Below are 20452 nucleotides of genomic sequence, written 5' to 3'. Positions count from 1 at the left end.
TCGTTTCTGTATTTGTGTTTCCCAGCTGCCCCAGTGAAAGGGAACTCCCTGGTGACCTGGGGGTATTGAGGTGAGCTTTTGCTGTGGCTGCATAATGTGTACGGCGTTCTCGGGCACGCGAGCTCCTGCTGTTGGCGTTTTGATTCCATTCCTTTAATATCACCACGCCTCCCTCCAGGCTCACTGCTCTCATACTCCCACCTGTTCACTGGCTTTGGGGGGATGTTCACATCCTGATGTAAAATGTGGTTCACAGCCCTCGACCACTGGCCTTGGCTAGGTCACTCAGCTTCTTTTGCAGCACATGATGGGGTAGAAATTGAAGGATGGGCGCAGACACGTGCATAGGCAGGTAGATAGAGGCACATGCAGAAGAAACTACGCGTGCCCTACAAATGACTCTCATCGAAAGTAGCTAAAATCTATCCTGTTCTATTAGAAATGGTCCATGAGGAAACATCTGATGGCAATGTAAAACTAATTTTTTAAAAAATCCCATAGAAATGATGGCCACTGAAGGGAATTAAGAGTTAACAGTTTTGATGATTTCAAGTGTATAAGAATCTAATCCTGGAGCCACCTAGAGGGAGTTATTTTTAGTAGATATCTAGTGCTCAGAGGTCTCTGTGGCTTTCAGGGCCAGAGCATTGCTTTAGTCCAGTAGTTTCTGAAAGAAGAGAAATCAGAGAAGAGACATTCCATAGGTAGACTGAACAAAAGACAAGACTAGAGTATGATTTTTTAAATGTTAATTCGTCAGTCAATAAACCCTGGTTTGGTTGCAAGGATGAGAAATTCATGAAAGCTAATTTTAGAAATGGCAATTTTGAACGTGACTGTCATGGAATCCAGCTTTAAGAAATAAAGCTCAGGGTTTCCCTGGTGGCACAGTGGTTAAGAACCTGCCTGCCAATGCAGGGGACACAGGTTGAATCCCTCGCCCAGGAAGATCCCATATGCTGTGGAGCAGCTAAGCCCGCGCACCACAACTACTGAGCCTGCGCTCTAGAGCCCGTGCTCTGCAACAAGAGAAGCCACTGCAATGAGAAGCCCGTGCACCTCAGTGAAGAGTAGCCCCCGCTCGCCTCAACTAGAGAAAGCCCATGCACAGCAACGAAGACCCAACACAGCCAAAAATAACTAAATAAATTAAAAGAAATAAAGCTCAACTTTGTAAACTAGACAGTCACCAGTCAGCCCGTCACTCTCTGAATTTTCAAAGTGTCTCTTCGTTGAAAATCTCCATTCTTCTCTCTGGAGATCAGCTTCTTCTGGAAGGTTCTTCTCACCCATCTCTTTGGCTTGCAGCAGGCTCGGGTTCCGGAGTACCAGCTGGCCTTACCAGTACCAGTACCGTGAAGCCTCCTTGGGCAGCATTCTCGGATCACAGTTGCTGTATCTTTTAGGTCAAAATATTAAGAGAGAACATCTGATTAACTAATCTCCAGTCGGCTAGGATGGAAGGCAGGTCCTCTGGTACAAACCTTGCTCTCCAAGGCTTACTTCTTTCTGGAACATCTAAAAAGGGGATGGGGGATGGGGGATGACTGTCGCCTGAATTACATTTGCTGTGACACCAACTATGTACAAGGTACTGTGTTTGGCAATGAGAGAATATAATAGTAATGATATTTCTTGACCATTTATCACATGTCAGATAGCAGGTGTCAGATGAGAAATTTAAATATGTATGTTTAATCCTGCATCCTTATGCTGTAGGTATGATTATTACCTGTACTTTACAAATGAGGAAACTTGAGGCTTAGAGAGGTTGAGAACATGGGCCGGGCAGTCTGACTCCACACCATTCCCGAGCCTATGTTCTTACACACAAAAAGGTGACCTCCTTTGTCCTGGCCTGTGAAGGAAGCTATGCAGCCAGTCGTCTAGCTGCAAAGATGGGTGCATAAACCCAAACAAAGCAAGATGGCATAATTAGGGGCTAAGTCAATGCATAAAATAATGCTATGTTATTAGATTCTAGAGGGGGGAGAGAAAGGACACTGTGAGCTGAGCGGTCAGAGGAAATGAGGTCTCTCTTTGCCTTTGAAGGGTACAGGGAAGAGCGGTCCTGACAGCTGAGTGGAATGTGTGAGCTCACAGGTCTCCTGTCAACCCCACCTGTTAGCATCCTCCAGTGATTTCCAGGCCGGTGTGGTTGAATTAGTGCCACAGCTCGGCCTCTGAACTCCTTGGCGTTCTCGCCCCCCTCCAGTGACCCCCGTGGCCCCCCGACTGCCCCACTGCACCCCCACCTTGTCTTGCCAGCAACCTCCTGTGCCTCGGCCCTGCAGCATCTGCTCTCCGTGCCTTCACCTGTGCTCTCCCTCCCTGCCGTGCCCTCCTGACTTCTGGCTTCCTGTCAAGCACCTGTTCACCGTCCAGATTCCAGCTGCATCGGCACCTCTTCGTTGAAATGTGCCTGTTCTTCCCCACTCTGGGCATTCGGAGGTGGTCAGTCCCCTTTCCTGCTCCTATAACACCTGGAAGCATTTCTTACATCACGTACGACGATCTGCACAGCCACACCTTTGCACGTTCATCTCTCCTCTTATACTGAGCTTGTCTCTTGTTCTTGCATCTTCAGCACTTAGCAGAGGGCCTGGCACACACAAGGCTCTTCCTGAACGTCTGTTGCCTGGGTGGATGGATGGAAGGCGTGTGGGATAACCGTAACTGTGGTTACCGTGGGATAATGGTAACATTCAGGTACCACTTAGTAGGACAGGCAGTGTTTCTACAAGGCTGTGCCTTTCAGCTTCATCACAGCTCTGAGGCAGGTAATCTAGTCAAGGAGACTGAGCTTCCAGAGGGTAACATTACAAGGCCAGGAAGTACTGAAGCTGGGTTTTCTGAGCTCAGCCTTCTTCTGCACAAGTTGCTTCTAACGTGGAAGTTGGTTTGTTTAGAGGGAAGCTGCCAGGATGTGCTGTTACTCCCCGAAAGCACATTTCCCAAAGTGGGAATATTTGCCCTGAATTTTAAGGTAATGTGATTCTTTTTGGAGATGCCAAGGAAAAGCTACTAAAGGAAGCTATGTGAGAGCAAGATAGAGTCGCCACTCAGGATGTACTAAAATGGTGTCGCCTACCTTTCTGTGCCAGATTCCTTGAGACCAAGGGGTGGCCACTCTCCGCCCGAGCCCGGGGTCAGGCTCAGAGTCTCAGGCCCGCCCTTGGTCTCGTCACAGCCCCGTCATGAACAGCGACCCGCTGGGGGCCCGGCTGCATTTATCAGTGTTAGTGCGTGAGGACTGAGAGGCAGATGGTCGGTCCGCAGGTCTAGCAGTTCAGACGTTTCATTCTTCAAGCCACAGTTACGGTATCATTTTCCCACAGTGATGAGTACACAGTAGATTGGATTGTGTTTGACTTTCTAAAAAGATACTCCTATAATTACCTTTTAACTTTCAAAATTAATGCAGAATCAAACTTATTGTAAAAATAGAGAAAAACAAAAATTGATTTTCTCTCCTGTTTTCTTCTCTCTCTCTTTTTTTTTCTTTTCCTCAGACGGCTTCCCTTTATGTCTCAGGGCATAATTCATTCAGAAATCAAACTTTATCTACAAGGTGAGGATTAATGACAGCTTGAATAGAAGAAAGTACAACATGATTTTGGTACAACTGACAGCCAGGACATACCCAGGTGCCCCCAGGATGTCCCCTTAGGTAGCTTACCCTTCACATCAGATTTCCAGCTATTCCTCATGGTGAAAATAGAAGCATGTGTAAAGTGTGTCTTGGCAATGCAAATGCCCTCCTGTAAGTTAAAAAGCAACCCAAGGATTTGCTCCCATTTAAGAGTTAAAGTCACACTTTTTTTTTCTCCCACTTATAATGTCATCAGACAGATCTATCATTAACTGCACTTTGCTTTTATTTTTTCAGAAATGCAAATAAATCATCAAGCTAAAATACAAGAGGAAGCAAATGGTAAGTGTTATTGCCACCCTTTGTCTTTTTAATTATCTGAAATAATTTATTTCTGTTTTAAGATTACTTGCCTTGTACAAATTTTAATATATTTGTATTGAGTTTAAACTATTGATTAAATATACTTAAAATGAATCTAGAAACAGGTATTAAATTATAGCTTGATTTATAAAGAAACGAGCATAAGTAACTTTAGCCACAAAAGCTTTTTCCCTTCAATAACTTAAATGTATAGGGGAAATAATTATTTTTCAAAGGATTAATTTCTATTAATATACTTTTTGTTAGCCACTAACTTTGCATATTGGTTTCTCAGTTTTATTTTTAAGTCCTTTGAGATCAGCTTTTGCTATTAGATCCTCTTAAAATCAACTTGCAACTGTGTTATTAATATGTTTACACTTTAAAGCTGATCTGAGTGAGGTAAGTACGGATTCCTAATATGCATGTCAAGTCAACAAACGTCTATGTTTTCAACAATGTTTGTACTGTGTGTGGGAATTTGAAACCAGGCTAGGTTTAATGCTAACGTTATTATATTCATAAAGTCCCGTACCGACTAGGATGGTTGCTGAGATGCAAGCACCCTGTCCAGGCTGATGATTAGCATTTGCATTTATTGATGGTAGAAATTGCATTTCGGCTTAGATTTTACTTCATGTTTTTTAGTTATTTACAGAGAAAAGGCTGTGCATGTGTTAATATGGACAGAATTTTATTAATGTTCTGGAATCACTTAGTAAGTAACTTCAAGGGGTCTCCAAAGGTCTGTGTCTTACAATAAGCCCTTAAGTAATAGAGCTTGAAATGACATTCTAAGTGGAAAATTATCCATTAATTCCAGAACTTGGCAGGGCATATATGAATAATAGAGGCTAATAGTTTTAAACTGAAGATTCTAATTAAGGATGGAAGTGTTGAAATTCCTTTGTTAATAGTATTAGCCGTGTAATCAACGTAGGTGTTCCCGAACATAGTGCAGTTGCGCTATGCAGCGGAGGCGCTCACCTAGGAGTCTGGTAGGTATAGTTTATCAGCGTAATTTTGGTTAAAATAAACTAGTATAAGGTGGTTTTTCTGGTTATGATTTCTGTGGTTTTAGTTTTTTCTTATGGCCTCACTAAAATGTCTTCTTTTCTTAACATCTTTATAGGAGTGTAATTGCTTTACAATGGTGTGTTAGTTGCTGCTGTATAACAAAGTGAATCAGCTATACGTATACATACATCCCCATATCCCCTCCCTCTTGCGTCTCCCTCCCACCCTCCCTATCCCACCCCTCCAGGCGGTCACAAAGCACCGAGCTGATCTCCCTGTGCTACGCGGCTGCTTCCCACTAGCTATCTATTTTACGTTTGGTAGTGTATATATGTCCATGCCACTCTCTCACTTCGTCCCAGCTTACCCTTCCCCCTCCCCGTGTCCCCAAGTCCACTCTCTATCTACGTCTTTATTCCTGTCCTGCCCCTAGGTTCTTCAGAACCTTTTTTTTTTTTTTTTCAGATTCCGTATATATGTGTTAGCATACGGTATTTGTTTTTCTCTTTCTGACTTACTTCACTCTGTATGACAGACTCTAGGTCTGTCTTTGTTTTTACAGTACTAATGTGGATTAATCACAGACCTTAGTTCGTGAGACACTATCATTTGTCTGTGAATGATCCTCTTTTATTTTATTTCATTTTTAAATTCTGAAGAATATGATCTTTAATATGTCTTGCAATATTGTTACCAAAAGCGGGGTCCCTGCTCCGTTTCAATATGATTCTAGAAATACATTGATAGTCTTATAGTTAGGTGAATAAGCTAATTGATGGTGTGGCAAGAACCTTGAGAAGTTAGGAAGTCTAACCTGATGAGGCGGGGTTCCCTTGTGGTTCAGTCCTGAGGAGCAACCATGAGTCTTAGATTTTGAAAGTGTATGAAGCACATTTACACAATTCATCCCTTTTTATGTTGCTGCATAAAATGTGCTATTTCAGTGTAATGGTAGAAGGAAAGGAAAAGGAAGGAATCAGCTGAGCTAATTTCATTTTGGGGTGATGGTACAATTAGGTACCATCACTAACTCTGTGCCATGTTTAATGAACTCCCACAATTATCTAAGGCATATTTTCCAAAGCTTGACACCTTATAAACATAAGTATAATTCTACAGGTAAAATCATTGCCCTAGTAAAACTGCATTTCTGAGTTAGACTGGACTTGGTCATGAGATAATATTCTTAATGTACATTGCTGGATTGAATTTTCTAACTTGTCAGTGCCTTCTGTGTAACGCTCTTATAGCTAGCCACTATACTAAACCCTCTTATTAAACCAATACGTTTATATTAATCCTATAATAATAAGTACATTTGAATGAATTCTAATTCTAATACATTTTCACAAGATACTTCTGAATGATCTGGAAAAACAGCCGTATCACATGTGAATGATCATGCCCCTTTTCTCGTCCTAAGATGCTATCTAGGTCCCTGGTACAATGTGGAGAAGCAGTAATGGGAGCATTAGTAGTGAACACGTAGGATTTGCTGTGTCGGTGCTGAGTGTTTTAGATATACTCATTTATGTAATCCTCACAATAACCCATGAGGTAGATAGTATCACTGCTCCATTTTACAGGTGATGAAACTAAAGGACAGAGAAGCTTTTTGTTTGTTTGATTGTTTTTAGCTTGCCTGAAGTCACACAGGTGGCAAATAGCAGATTTAGAATCTGAATCCAGATGGTTTTGACTCCATAGCCTGTACTGTTCTTGCTTTAAAGGAGCGCCTTCTAACTTCCCACGGACATCAAGAATGCGTGTGTTTATGTGTGTGTATATATCATCTATATCTTTGGATTTACTTTGTTGTGTTATTTTTCTAACTTATTAGGCCATATCTTTGGATTTTTAGCTTTCAACCTCATTCCGGGCCCAAGTGAAAGTATGTTTTTAACTGTCAGGGGAGATTATCATCGTTATTGTTATTATCCTTATTAATCTCTTTTCCACCTGGAACCTTTGTGGAGACAAATTGTGTTTCTGCTAAACCCCCTTTGCTGACACTTATTTGCTGGCCCACCTCTCACCAAGGCTGCAGCCCCTTTGGGCTCACTTCCAAAGTTGCCAGGCCGGCCTGCTCCCACCCGCTTGGGAGCCCAGCCCGGGGCCTCAGCACCTCCACAACAGGTCAGCCGGGCTTTCTTTTTTTAAATTTTATTTATTTTATTATTTATTTGGTTGCGCTGGCTCCTTAGTTGCGGCGTGTGGGCTCCTTAGTTGCGGCCGGCAGCCTCCTTAGCAGTGGCATGCGAACTCTTAGTTGCGGCATGCCTGTGGGATCTAGTTCCCTGACCAGGGATTGAACCCGGGCCCCCTGCACTGGGAGCGTGGAGTCTTACCCACTGCGCCACCAGGGAAGTCCCTAGCCGTCTTGATTTCAACTGTGCTCACCCCTTGGTTTCTGCCGATGGCCCCTTTTATCGTTATTGTTATTTGGCACTGGGGATTTTTTCTTAACTTCCTTGGGAATGAAATAATGAACTAAAAAGTTTGGGGCTTTGAGTTTTTTTGTGTGTTTGTTTTTGCCATTTATTTGGAATCTAATGGTGTTATAGTGCAGGGTGGGGGGTGGGGGTGAGGGGATGGTGGTGGTGGTAAAAATCTCATCCCAGGAAACTGGCTCAGAAGTATCAGAAACTGGTTTTAAGTCAAGCAGTTAGTGAAAGGAAGAACTCAGTGCTTCACCATTACACAAAACTGCTGCGCTCGAAATGGCTCTGCTTCCTACACGCCCTCGAGGGTTTCTGACTGGAGGGACTGTAACATTCTTGGAGCACTTGCTCATTTGTTTACAGGCAATGCCAGCTCTTTGTAGCCTGATTATTAGCAACTTGGTGGATTATCTGTGGTAAATAGATTAAAATATTTCCTGTCTTCGTGATTCTATTTTCCATATATGCTCACTGGCCTCACAACCCACATGGCATCTGCTCTGGGGAAGAAACTGAAATTTAATTATTAGCCTCAGCTAAACATAATTAAGAACATAAACTACCCTATGAAATCCTCCTGCATCCCGAATTTAATGTCGATGGCTTGGGATTGCCCCCTGCTCCCATCACTTATGGCACAGTTTTCAGTGGCTGTGTGGACAGTAATGAACTCCTGCGTCAGAACCTTCTGCCCGTGTCAGTCTGGCTTCCTGGAGAGGAGGACACAGCGGGGGTGCCTGGGAACGGGGTGGGGGGCGGTTAGGGGCCAGCGTCGCAGAGAAGTGCCCGCGGTGTGTGCAGCGCACGTGCCAGCGAAGCCGCCTCTGGGCTTTGCCTCACCGGCCCTGACACACAGCCTGCAACCGGGTCATCAGACTCCAGGGACTAATGGACAGGAGGGGCCGTGTGTGAAGAGGTGTGGAACCCGAAGAGGAAGGTGAGCCTCGCGCGCTCTCTGCAGCAGAGGCCGATGTTTGCTGGGACTTGCTGTTCGGTGCCCGGAACCTTCGGCGTGGGTCTAAGGAAGAGCTAAGTGAGCAGCCAGGAAGAGGACACAGGGCTTCCCAGGCCCCTGCTTGGCTTTCGCCTCATTTTCTCCTGCCGTTAAATAGCCAGTGTTTGGCTAGTCATTCGTGTGCCATTGATTCTAGAATATTGGTCCACGCCTTTCCCTGACTGAGACAAAAAACCCGTAATTCAACAGAGTAATTGAATGGAGTGGATTTGACATTAGCACAGAAATACTGTGATCTCAGCATCTTCGGAACATCCAAGAGCTACGCAGACACATTGCCACAAAGAGCCTACTTTCAACCAGTTTGTGTTTAGAGATAATTCACAGATAGCAGAGTACGGTTTGGGGTGAAATAAATTAATCAAGTGGTTCTTACTTAATCTGAGGCAAGGTTTCTCAGCGTTGAGACTGCTGACATTTGGGGCTGGATAATTCTTTGCTGTGGAGACTGTCAAATATAGGATGTTTAGCAGCATCCGTGGCCTCTACCCACTCCATGCTAATAACGTTCAACCCCAGTTGTGACCATAAAAAATGTCTCCAGGCATCACCAGATGTCCCCTGGAAGCAAAATCAGCCCCCTGTGGGGATCCACTGAACTAGAGAATCGTGATTCTGTTGGAAAAGGGGGCTGAGGGGTGTCGGAAGGGGGCAGACTGCATCTGCTACAAATGTTTGCAGTTATAGCATTTCCTGTCCCATATACTCTTCCAGAACCTTGCCAATTCCTCATCAGAGGGTGGAGTCACCTGGGCAAACTTATAAGACTCCCTCAGCTAAGCGTGTGGGGCAGAAGTTACGCTATGTGACATTTCTGCTGTGCACTGCAGGTCCTGAGAGGCGATGTCGCTTCTGCCTGGCCCTGCCTCTCTCTCTGGGGATGTTTAGAACCCAGCCCCCATGCTACGGGGAGGCCTAGACCACATGGAGAGGTCTGCTTGCGGAGACACAGAGGCTGTTGCCCTGAGCCCTGGCGGAGCTTCCAGTCATGTAAGAGCCATCCTGGAAGCAGATCCCCCCGCCCTCAATGGAGTCACCCCAGCTGACACCGTGTGGAGCAGGGAAGAGCCTTCGCTGCCGAGCCTGCCCCAAACTGCAGACACATTGGCAAGAGTAGCAATTGTTGCTGTCTTACGGCATCAAGCTTAGGGTGGTTTGCTGCACGGCAGTCGATGACCACAGCAGCAGAACTGGTAGAGGGTAGCTCACGGAGACGTGCATACCTCAGTCAAGACTTGACGTCTACGTAAAATGAAGGTCATGGGTTGCTGTTCTAGTGACTGGTGTACAGCGATGTGCTTCCGAAGGTAGGTTGGGACCTAGTACACTGCTCGGCGATCAGAACACAAAGTACTTGAGAACTGTTAGCAGATACCCACAGGGAGGCCTCTAGGTCAGCCAGAGTGAGGCGGTGGTGAGCAGAGGTGGAGCTGCACGGGGAGAATTAGCAGCGAGTGCGAGTCTGAGGGGGATTTTGTGCTAGGGCGCCTCTGATGAGAAGCTGGAATCCAGGCTGAGGCTGGTCACAGGGAACCTGGGCACCTGACAGGAACTTGCCGTTTAACTGTGATGCCGTCTTCCCTGCCAAGTCAAGGTTTGAAGTGGAGCTGAATATATCCCCCAGAGGGGCAGGGGATTCGTGGTAAACTGCCCTAGAGAACAGTCATTCTACCTGAGTAGTGACATGTAACGGGTTCCAGCGTGCAGAGAGGCTACTGAGCATCTTGGTTAATAGTGTGGATTCTAAATCTTGATGGTACCACTTACTCCCTGCATGGCTTGGGTAAATCACTGTATTTCCCCGTGTCTCAGTTCCTTCTTTTAAAACGAAGACAATAATAGAAACGATCAGGCTGCTGTGAAGGTTAGGTAAAATTATATCTGTAAAGCGCTTACACAGACCCTGGTGCGTCGCATGTGCGCAGTAGATGCTCATTTTTAATCTCCTTTCCCTGGTGATGAGATGTGTCATGGGTCTTGAGCATCTGACAGCAGCCCCGCTGGACCAGCATCTGGGCTGGAGAGGGGAGCAGGCTGCACCGCCGTCCACGGTCTCTGGCACTGCTTCCCCACTTAGAACTGGGGTGTCCTTCACACAGCAATACACACTGAACAGAACCTGAGAGACGACAAGAGATTCCCCCAATCCAACATCAATATGAAATATATAATAGATTCATTGCTGATAGGGTTCTATGGTTGTTTTCCGGACTTAAAGTGGAGAATATTAAGCATTGTTTGAAAGCATTTTATTCTAGGAAGCATAACTGTTTCTAATTCAGAATCAAATGTTTCCCAACTCGTGTGGTAGTCAGCATGTAATTTCTCTATTGCTTTACGTGTATAATAGGATTAATAATATTTGTCTCTTGGAAGAATAAAAATATTTGTAAAGTACTTAAAAATTTCAAAAAAATCTCATGATCCTCTTATGAGGTTGTATTTTGAAGGACTTGTGAGTTTATATACATAGAATTGTTTGGAGATAAAATTATCAAAATTAGAATAGAGTAATAATTTGTCTTATTTACAATGTCTTTGCCAATCTTATTGAAATGTATTTACTCACCCTTCAAAGTTTGGGTCATACGAGGTCAATATTGTTTCTCTTACCTTTGTGCTAATAACAAGACCAATTATGAGGGAAATAACAATGTCCTTGTCCTTTGTACAAAAAATAACACTAATGACATATCATCAGAAAGACTTGTTCTTTGTTAATTGAGAAATATTTTTATATTGTGCTGAAACATTCCTAATAATACCTTGAATGCCCTTCCTCACCCATGAGGTCTTTACTTTTCAAAATACTTCTTAACAGATCCCAAATGTTGTATGCATCTTCCACTCATTCTTTGTCTGAGAGGCTACCGTGTGCTGGTGTTGTGCTAGGCGTTGGGGATACAGGGACATTTAAGATAGAAACGTGCCCTGCAGGGGGTGGGAGGCATGGAGAGGTGGCGTTAATTTACTTATCTAAGGGCTGAAGTGTGCCCGGGTCCAGGAGAGCAGGGACAGGCTTCATTCTCGTGAGTGGGAAGGGCGTCTGGAAACGCTCCTTAGAGGGGGTGACCTTGAGCTGAGCCCGGGGTCAAAGGAGTTCACGGGGGTGGGGGGGGTGGGGGGGAGGAGAAGAGGTAGGTGAGGGACATCCTGGCTGAGCCTGGAGGTGGGAAGGGGCCCTCTGGATGGCTGGAGGGTGGAGCAAAGCAAAGCTGTCCTGTGAGGGGGCCACAGGGGTCGGAGGCTGCTTTTGGGGGTGCTGTGGCTCGGCGGGTGTCAGTATCACCAGCAGAGTTGAGTTAAGCATTTCACAGGCTTGCCGATCTGTAAGTAAGGTTAAAATACCGCCGTGGAAGTAAAGATGGGAAAAGGCCCCTCTCAAGGAGCCAAGGGACGGTGGGTGGAAGGGATTCTTGGATTCACCACGTGGCGTCTGGGGGACCCTCCCCTGGGGGCTTCGGGGTGGAGGCGGATCTGTTTAACTTCAGGGCCTGCAGTTCTCTTTCTCTTCCATCTCCCCTGCGCCGAGGCTCCCCTCCACCTGGCAGGCGCTGCGCAAGCGTCTCTGCGGCGGCGTGGTACCTGTCTTCATAGGCTGGCTCCACCTTCCCTTCCCGTAACCAGGCCCGCGGAGGTGCATCTGCACAGGCGCACTGGGTTTTGTTACCTTCGCTGCATCTCCCTGTGATGCTTGGGTACGTGTCAGGGGCATGCGCTGCTGTGTGTGTGTCATCAAGCAAAGTGTGCCAGTCCCACAGTGTTTACTGTGCTTTGTGTAACCGCAGGCAGCTTGAAGACTTTCCCTCAGTATGTGAACAAGCAAGTAATTTCCAGGCATCCTCCCTATGTTTCTTTGAGTATTCATTCAGTGGAGAGTTGCCAAGTAACTGAAACCGCTTCTAGACACAGAAGTGTCTATATTCAACCACAGGGACAATTTTCTGAGCCACCAAGTCAAGTCCATGCACCCCTGTAACACAATGCACAGAGTAAGGTGAAGATGAAGTGCTCAGATCTAAGAAAGGGCTTTGAACTCCACCAGCTACAGGGACTTTGTTCACCCAAGTAACTCGCTCATGCCTTCCTGAAGATAAACCTCCAATTAGTAAGAAAACTTGGAGAGGAAAAAGTTACCAGCAGGCCTGCAGTCTGTTTTGTTTTTTCCCCTTTACCTGGGAAATGAAAGGGGTGCCTCAGTCAAATTCCTTGCCTACATGCTAACAGTCAGCCCTCCTGGAAAAAACACAAACGGTATCTGTAAGTAAGGAGATAATTGAGAGCTCCTGCCTGTGAATTGGTCTGAACAGCTGCTCCAGTTTTTCCTGCACAAGAAACCACCCCAAAACTTAGTGGCTCGAAACAGTGATTTATGTTATCTTTCAGTAGATTGTGGCTCAGCTAAGTGGGTTTGCCTAGGTGAATCTCCTGTGATTTCAGCCCGATGGTTCTGCCGCCGCGGGTGCTCACCTGGAGTTATCTACCTGCCTGAAGCCTCGCTGTGTGCCTCCGGGGGCCACGAGAGAGTGTTCTGACAGACCCAGGCTGACTTAGACTCGCAAGTCCCAGAATGTCACTTTTGCTGTGTTGTATTGGCCAAGGGCAGCCCAGACTCACGGGGAGGGAAATAGACTCCACCTCTTTACAGAGCAGTAGGGTGGTCACATTGCAGAAGAGCAAGTGGGTTGGGAGTTATCAGCGAGGAGTTCTCTAAATCATGCAGCATGACACAGCAGGTTACGCCTGGTTTGTCCAGGCTGCCTGCTGTAAATAAACCTGGTGTTTGTGGATTGGGGCATGCTTGGAAACTGTTACGTGAGCTGGGAAATCGATGGGGCGTGATGGCTCTGCATTGCCTTGTTTATATCCCACATGTTCAGTCTGAACCAGCACATGTTCTGTTGCAGGCTGGAGAGGACCTTTTTGAGTTGTATTGGTCATCTAGGGCAGGCGTTAGCGAACTTTTATGATAAAGAGCTGATTAATATGCATCTTAGGCTTTGCAAGCCGTGTGGTCTCTGTGGCAGCTACTCAACCCTGTCAGGTAGCACAAGAGCTCCCACGGACAATCCATAAACAAACGAGGGTGCTGGTTCCAGTGACACTTTAATCACAAAAACAGGCGGCAGGTTGGATTTGGCCAGTGAGCCATAATTTGCCAACCCTGGTCTATGATCTTTCCAAAGGAAGAACGCTTAGCTTGTGGTTTGCTAGTGAATCACCAGGAAGCTTGGTATTAGGTGAGATCTATAAACTCTGTTGAGTCCGATTTCCTGATTTGACTCACGTGGTCCCTTAGAGCCTCTTGAATGTCCATCACAAGGCTTGTACGTAATATGGACACTTAATATCTGTAAACCAGCTGGTTAGCAAGTATTATGGAATTCCCATTGTTGGCATAGCTTTGTATCCTGAAGTTCAGGATTTTCTAGTTCAATTGTATATATACTTATTGCCCTTAGGTGCATAGGAATGTCAAACGACAGAGCCTATACTTTTCATTGTTAAAGTGGAAGTTCCCGTTAAACCTTACTTCCTTATGACAAGAAATCCAAACTTACTACGGGCTATTTAGAGATCATAGAGTATATCTAGACTTCTTTAAAAGTATTGTTGACACAAAAGAAAAATAAGCCTACTAGGACGAAGTGTCCGAGAAATTTTTTCTTTTTTCTGTAGCAGGATTTAGTGTCTTCCCCAATTTAAGGTCAAAAGCCAACAAAAAGAGAATAAAATGGGACCGTCTGAGGTAGATTATCAACAATGGCATTTTTTAAGCCTTTCAAAACCCTGGTAAACATAAGAAATACTTCAATTACATGAAATTCTGTTTCTTCCTTTGGGAGTTTTGAGTTAATAGAAATGATTTCTAAAGGGGTTAACAGATGACCGTATTTTGGGGTATGATTCCTTGGTTGAATAGATAGCAGCTACAAGGGAAGAAAAAAAGAAAGAAAAACTTGTATAGACAGAATATCTGAACTCATGTTCTTTTGATTTTTTTGGTGAAAAAGTTTCACAAATTACAGAAAAAAACTTGTAACTGTGACACATATTATAAGCAATACAAAAATTATGAACATATTTTTAACTCTGATAAAAATCAACTGTTTCTCAGGACAGTAGAACTTTTAAATATAGACTCAGAGTGTTCCTCTATGTTATTTTCTACAAATGTTCCTATTTTGTATTTTAGATATTGAGACATTCTTAGAGAAGTTAAGCGATCATATTTTAAAAGTATACTATGGAAATATTGGAAAATACTTACTTTCCTCCAGTGAGAAAAGAAAATTATGCCCAGGAAAACTTGAAAATCAACAAAAATCATCACGTTAGATATTTCATTAGTAACTCCATCTTTAAAGCTCACGTCCTGGTGACATGCTAATTCCAGAAGGGAAGAACACAAGAGTATCATATAAATCCATGGATCATTGTTGCTTGCCTCTGTTTTAGTAAACAAGACATCCAAGCTGATGTGCAAACTCATTCCTGACCTTCTCCCCATGAAAGCATGATGCCAGGTCCCAGGGCAGGCTCAGGTGGCAGGGAAGGAGATGAGGATGAGATGGGAAAGATCTAGAAAAAGGAAAGAGATTCTTTAACTTCTTGAATTATTCATCAAAGCCCAGGTGGAAAGCTTTCTGTAAGAATCGATATCGTGATAGGATTCTCAGTGGAATTATAGTTTGAAATTTGCATGTTTCCTGTTTTCCTATGTGAATAACAGTTCTTCAAAGCATACTTGCCACAGGGTAGAAGGGGCGGAGGGGTCCTTTCTCAGGTCTGTACTCCTGGGCCATCTTGGCACCAAGCCTTAAGCTCCGCCTTCACTATCAACTCTAACATTATGCAAAATTTACTTGACACAAGTTGTGTTAAAGCAATCAGATATATGAATGATCTTTGTGGACACATTGGGGAGGGGAGAATAGCATTATGTATTGAAAGGAAGATAACGTCTTGGAGACGTTGCTGAGAACTCAGGTGTCCGGGTTGGTGGTGGGTCTTAATCACATTTTGAAAATGTAAAAAATACTCACAAGGTGGTGTGTGTTCATGGAGCCTTTGGAAATAACTATAAAGACGTCTTTAAATTGTCCCTGCAATCCAGGGATGACCCATGATGAGTGGACCGTGTGCCCTGCATAGATTTCCAGCCGCAGGACCTCATCCTCTGTTGCCTGACTGCCTGGTGCGCCCTCAGCGTCAGAGGGTTTACTGCTGCGGGGTTGATGGTACAGTTTTCCAAAGTGCACCAAATGATCAAATAAATACCATCTCAGTTCGTCTTTCCAGCTAAACAATCGTAGAACAAGCTGCAGATCTTTTAAAAAGAGGTTTTCTGTCATTCTCTGCTCGCTCAGCCTTCCTGTGTTCCCAGCACCACCAGGGCAGGGAGCTCAGCCATCCATTCTGCTTACATGATATGTTGTCTTTCTTTATTTCAAATCCCTCTTTTCTTCATCCTCCGTCTCCCAAACCCAACTTCCTTTGCTGGGTCCTACATACAACATTCCAACCCTTAGGGGACTCCAGTATTTTTCCTTGAAAAAATTTTTAGCTCCTTTTGCTTTGTTTTTAGGTCTTCTGCATCGTCTCCATGATTCTGCTCGGATCTCTAAAGTGTGTCACCAGCCCCGGCTTGAAAGGGTGACTCCTAGTGCAGATAATGCCTTCATGTTAGGCTGTCAGCACGTCTGTCACCCATTCCCACCCACACATCTGCCAGCGATGCCTAAATAGACTCCTAAATCCGCCAGCCAAACACCTAGTGCTAAATTCCCCCAAGTATCTGTTGTCGTGAAAAGCCCACTGCTTATTTGCTTCGTAATTAAAATGTATAAGATTGCCAAAACTTTTCTACATGCTACCTTCCAAAAGGGAGTCCATGATTAGCAATGATTTTCATACTTCGTAAGTTCACAAATTATTCATTTCATAACTAAGTAGATTACGCAGAATTCCTCATTTCCTAATATCAATGTGGTTTTCCTCCACAATTTCATATTGATTTCCTTTCTCCTTTGCAGAAGGAGATTGGAAGGTGACTATTGTCACTGGGGATCTTGAGAATGCCGGCACCACGGCAACAGTATCCCTTTATGTCTATGGAGAAACGAGATGTTCAGGTCCTATTATTTTGGGATCTGGGAGACACCAGCTGTTTAACCCCAACCATGCAGATATATTCAAGGTAAAATTGATATAACTTTCTTACTAAGACATATTACAATACACATTCTCAAGATGGAATAGAGAAAAGTTTTGTTTGTTTGCTTTGGTATTGCGTTTGCATTACATTTTCTCAGTAAACATGAAATCTTTTATCCTGAGGGAGCTGGGAAACAAGAATAATGATGGGAGTATAAGACTTTTGTTTCTCCCTCGCTTTCTATTTGTATAAAGCCAAAAAGTATGTGAACTTTAGAAGGTTAAAGAATTAGAGTGAAAACATTTACTCCTCATCTTTCCATCAAGTCAGATGTTTCCATTTGGAGTATCTTTTTTGGTCCTTGTCTGTATCCATGGAGTACGACGCTATGCTGGAAAGGTGGTCCAGCCTCCACCAAAGGTGGTCCAGGCTAAAACACGGTCTGAGGGGTCAGATGGCCAAGATTCAAATGCTGACCCTACCTCCTACTAGCATGCTGACCTCTGCAAGTTACTTAACTGCTATGTGCCTGAATATCACTTACCTCGAAGGGTTACCATGAGGATTAAATGAATTAATCCATGGAAAGTGTTTAGAGCAGTAGCTGAAGTGCTCAATACATGTTTGCTGTTAATATTGTAGCACATAAGCAAATTTGTAGCCCTTTATTTAAACAAGGAGCTAGTCTTCCCAGTTATAATTTTTATTGATTAAATATTATGTATATGAAATTTACCAAAGGTAGAGGAACACTTCACTGTTGTTGGGCATTTAAATGGCTTCTAGGTTGTAGCTATTAGAAATGGCTTCTAGGTTGTAGCTATTAGAAATGGCTTCTAGGTTGTAGCTATTAGAAATGGCTTCTAGGTTGTAGCTATTAGAAATGGCTTCTAGGTTGTAGCTATTAGAAATGGCTTCTAGGTTGTAGCTATTAGAAATGGCTTCTAGGTTGTAGCTATTAGAAATGGCTTCTAGGTTGTAGCTATTAGAAATGGCTTCTAGGTTGTAGCTATTATAAATGGCTTCTAGGTTGTAGCTATTATAAATGGCTTCTAGGTTGTAGCTATTATAAATGGCTTCTAGGTTGTAGCTATTATAAATGGCTTCTAGGTTGTAGCTATTATAAATGGCTTCTAGGTTGTAGCTATTATAAATGGCTTCTAGGTTGTAGCTATTATAAATGGCTTCTAGGTTGTAGCTATTATAAATGAATGGCTTCTAGGTTGTAGCTATTATAAATGGCTTCTAGGTTGTAGCTATTATAAATGGCTTCTAGGTTGTAGCTATTATAAATGGCTTCTAGGTTGTAGCTATTATAAATGGCTTCTAGGTTGTAGCTATTATAAATGGCTTCTAGGTTGTAGCTATTATAAATGGCTTCTAGGTTGTAGCTATTATAAATGGCTTCTAGGTTGTAGCTATTAGAAATGGCTTCTAGGTTGTAGCTATTATAAATGGCTTCTAGGTTGTAGCTATTAGAAATGGCTTCTAGGTTGTAGCTATTATAAATGGCTTCTAGGTTGTAGCTATTAGAAATGGCTTCTAGGTTGTAGCTATTAGAAATGGCTTCTAGGTTGTAGCTATTAGAAATGGCTTCTAGGTTGTAGCTATTAGAAATGGCTTCTAGGTTGTAGCTATTATAAATGGCTTCTAGGTTGTAGCTATTATAAATGGCTTCTAGGTTGTAGCTATTATAAATGGCTTCTAGGTTGTAGCTATTATAAATAATGCTGGACAAAGACAGTTTTACCTTAGTTTCTTCTTTTTACTTACCAAAGCTGTCTTATTTCCTTATGACACTTCCTGAGAAATGGGATTCTCTTGATCCATTCTGACAAAGGACTTTGTAAAAGTGTCTAATTTATAGCACAGTGCCCAGCAAGACATAGTAATTGGTAAATTTTAATTGTTATTAAATCATCACTACACACCCCAAATCATGGTGTTTATTTCTGCCATATGTAGTGTTTAGTATCTTTCTTTTTTTTTTTGCCCTGCAGTAAAACTGATGATATATTAAAAAAATCTTTTTAACTTTTTATTTTATATTGGATTATAGTTGATTTACAATGTTGTGTTAGTTTCAGTTGTACAGAAAAGTGATTCAGTTATACGTATACATGTATCTATTCTTTTTCAAATTCTTTTCCCATTTAGGTTGTTACATAATATTGAGCAGAGTTCCCTGTGCTATACAGTATGTCCTTGTTGGTTATCCATTTTAAATATAGCCGTGTGTACATGTCAATCCCAAACTCCCTAACTATCCCTCCCTCCCCCACCCTTCCTCCCTATAACCATAAGTTCATTTCCTAAGTCTGTGAATCTTTTAATTAAAATTTCTCAGCACCTTGTTGCAAGCTACCGTATGTGACTGTGGATCTATGTAAGTTATCTTCACTTCTTACCATTTTGTTAAAATAGCTTTGTGAAGATGAGTTCACGTACCATAACATTCACTTGTTTAAAGTGTACAATTTTTGGTGTTTAATATATTCTCAAAGTTGTACAACCATCACCACGCTCTAATTTGAGAACATTTTCATAACCCTCCCCCCAAAATCCATATGCAGTAGCAGTAACTCTCCAACCCCCTGTTCTCCAGCCTTTGGAAATCAGTAATTTACTTTCTATCTCCACAGATTGGCCTGTTCTAGATAGTTCACATAAATGGAATCATACAACATGGAGTCTTTTGTGTATAGCTTTCTAAAATATAGCATAATGCTTTAAGGTTAATCCATGTTGTAACAAGTATGAGTATTTCATATTTTATGGTTAATATTTAATTGTATGGATAGACCACATTTTATTCAGCCGTTTATCAGTTGATAGGCATTTGAGTTGTTTCTATTTTCCAGCTATGAATAGACATAATCATTAGGTATAATGCTGCTATGAACATCCATGCTTGTGTGTGTCATCGTTTCTCTTGGGTAGACACCTAGCAGTAGCATTACTGTATCACGTAGTAACTCTGTGTTTAACATTTTGAGGAGCTGCCAAATTGTTTTCCGAAGTGGCTGAAACATTTTTACATTCTCACCAGCAACGTCTGCGGACTGTTATTTCTCTGCCTTCTCACGGAAATGTATGATTGTCTGTTCTTTGATCCTAGTCGTCCTGGTAGGTGTGACATGATGTCTCATTGTGGTTTTGAGATGCGTTTCCCTAATGGCTAGTAATGCTGAGCATCTTTTCATGCGCTGGTTGGACATTTGTATATCTTCACTGGAGAAATGTCTATTCAAATTCTTTGCTCATTTTTAATTGGATTATTTATCTTTTTACTAAAGAATTTGAGTTCTTTATATATTCTGGATATGAGTCTCTTATCACATATGTGACTTATAAATGTTTTTTCCCATTTTGTGAGTTGTCTTTTAACTTTCTCAATGGTATGGGTTTGAATTACTTCTGGTGTCCTTTCAATTCAACCTAAAGGATTCCCTTTAGTTTCTATTGTAAGGCTGTTCCGCTAGTGATGAATTCTCGGAATGTCTTAATTAGCATGTAGAATTCCTGGTTGACAGTTTTTCTTTTGTCGTTTGAAGATGTCATCCTACTGCTCTCTGATGTTTTCTAAGTCAGCTGTTAATTTTATTGAGGATCCCTTGTATGTGATGAGTTGTTTTCTCTTACTGCTTCCGGTGTTCTCCCCTTATTTTTGGTTTTCAGTAGTCTGTGTTGTGTCTGGAAGTACACAGGCTTCCTGTTGTTTTTCACAGCTACTGTGGTTGCAAGGTGGCTGAAGTTTAAGGATATTGTGGAACTGGTGAGAGAAAAATGGAAGTAGATCAAGTTACAGTGCACAAACCCTTCTGTTCTTACCAGGGTTTAGAGTTTTCATTGAATAAGTACTCCTC

At 42.9% G+C, this 20452-nt stretch overlaps 1 pseudogene across 1 annotated transcript in view; it reads left to right on the top strand.

Moving 5' to 3' along the window:
* LOC309835284 (lipoxygenase homology domain-containing protein 1-like) overlaps positions 1-20452 on the top strand; it is a 93659-nt pseudogene that overhangs the window by 19957 nt on the left and 53250 nt on the right. Inside the window, exons 4-6 of the transcript in view lie at positions 3513-3571; positions 3890-3934; positions 16465-16628. The product of the transcript in view is annotated as a lipoxygenase homology domain-containing protein 1-like (transcript). The remainder of the gene's footprint in view (positions 1-3512; positions 3572-3889; positions 3935-16464; positions 16629-20452) is intronic.

Source organism: Grampus griseus (assembly GCF_964374135.1).
Source record: "Grampus griseus genome assembly, chromosome: 17".
NCBI lineage: Eukaryota > Metazoa > Chordata > Mammalia > Artiodactyla > Delphinidae > Grampus > Grampus griseus.
Note: the sequence above shows the minus strand (reverse complement) of the source record. Positions and strands in the feature narration are given on the sequence as shown.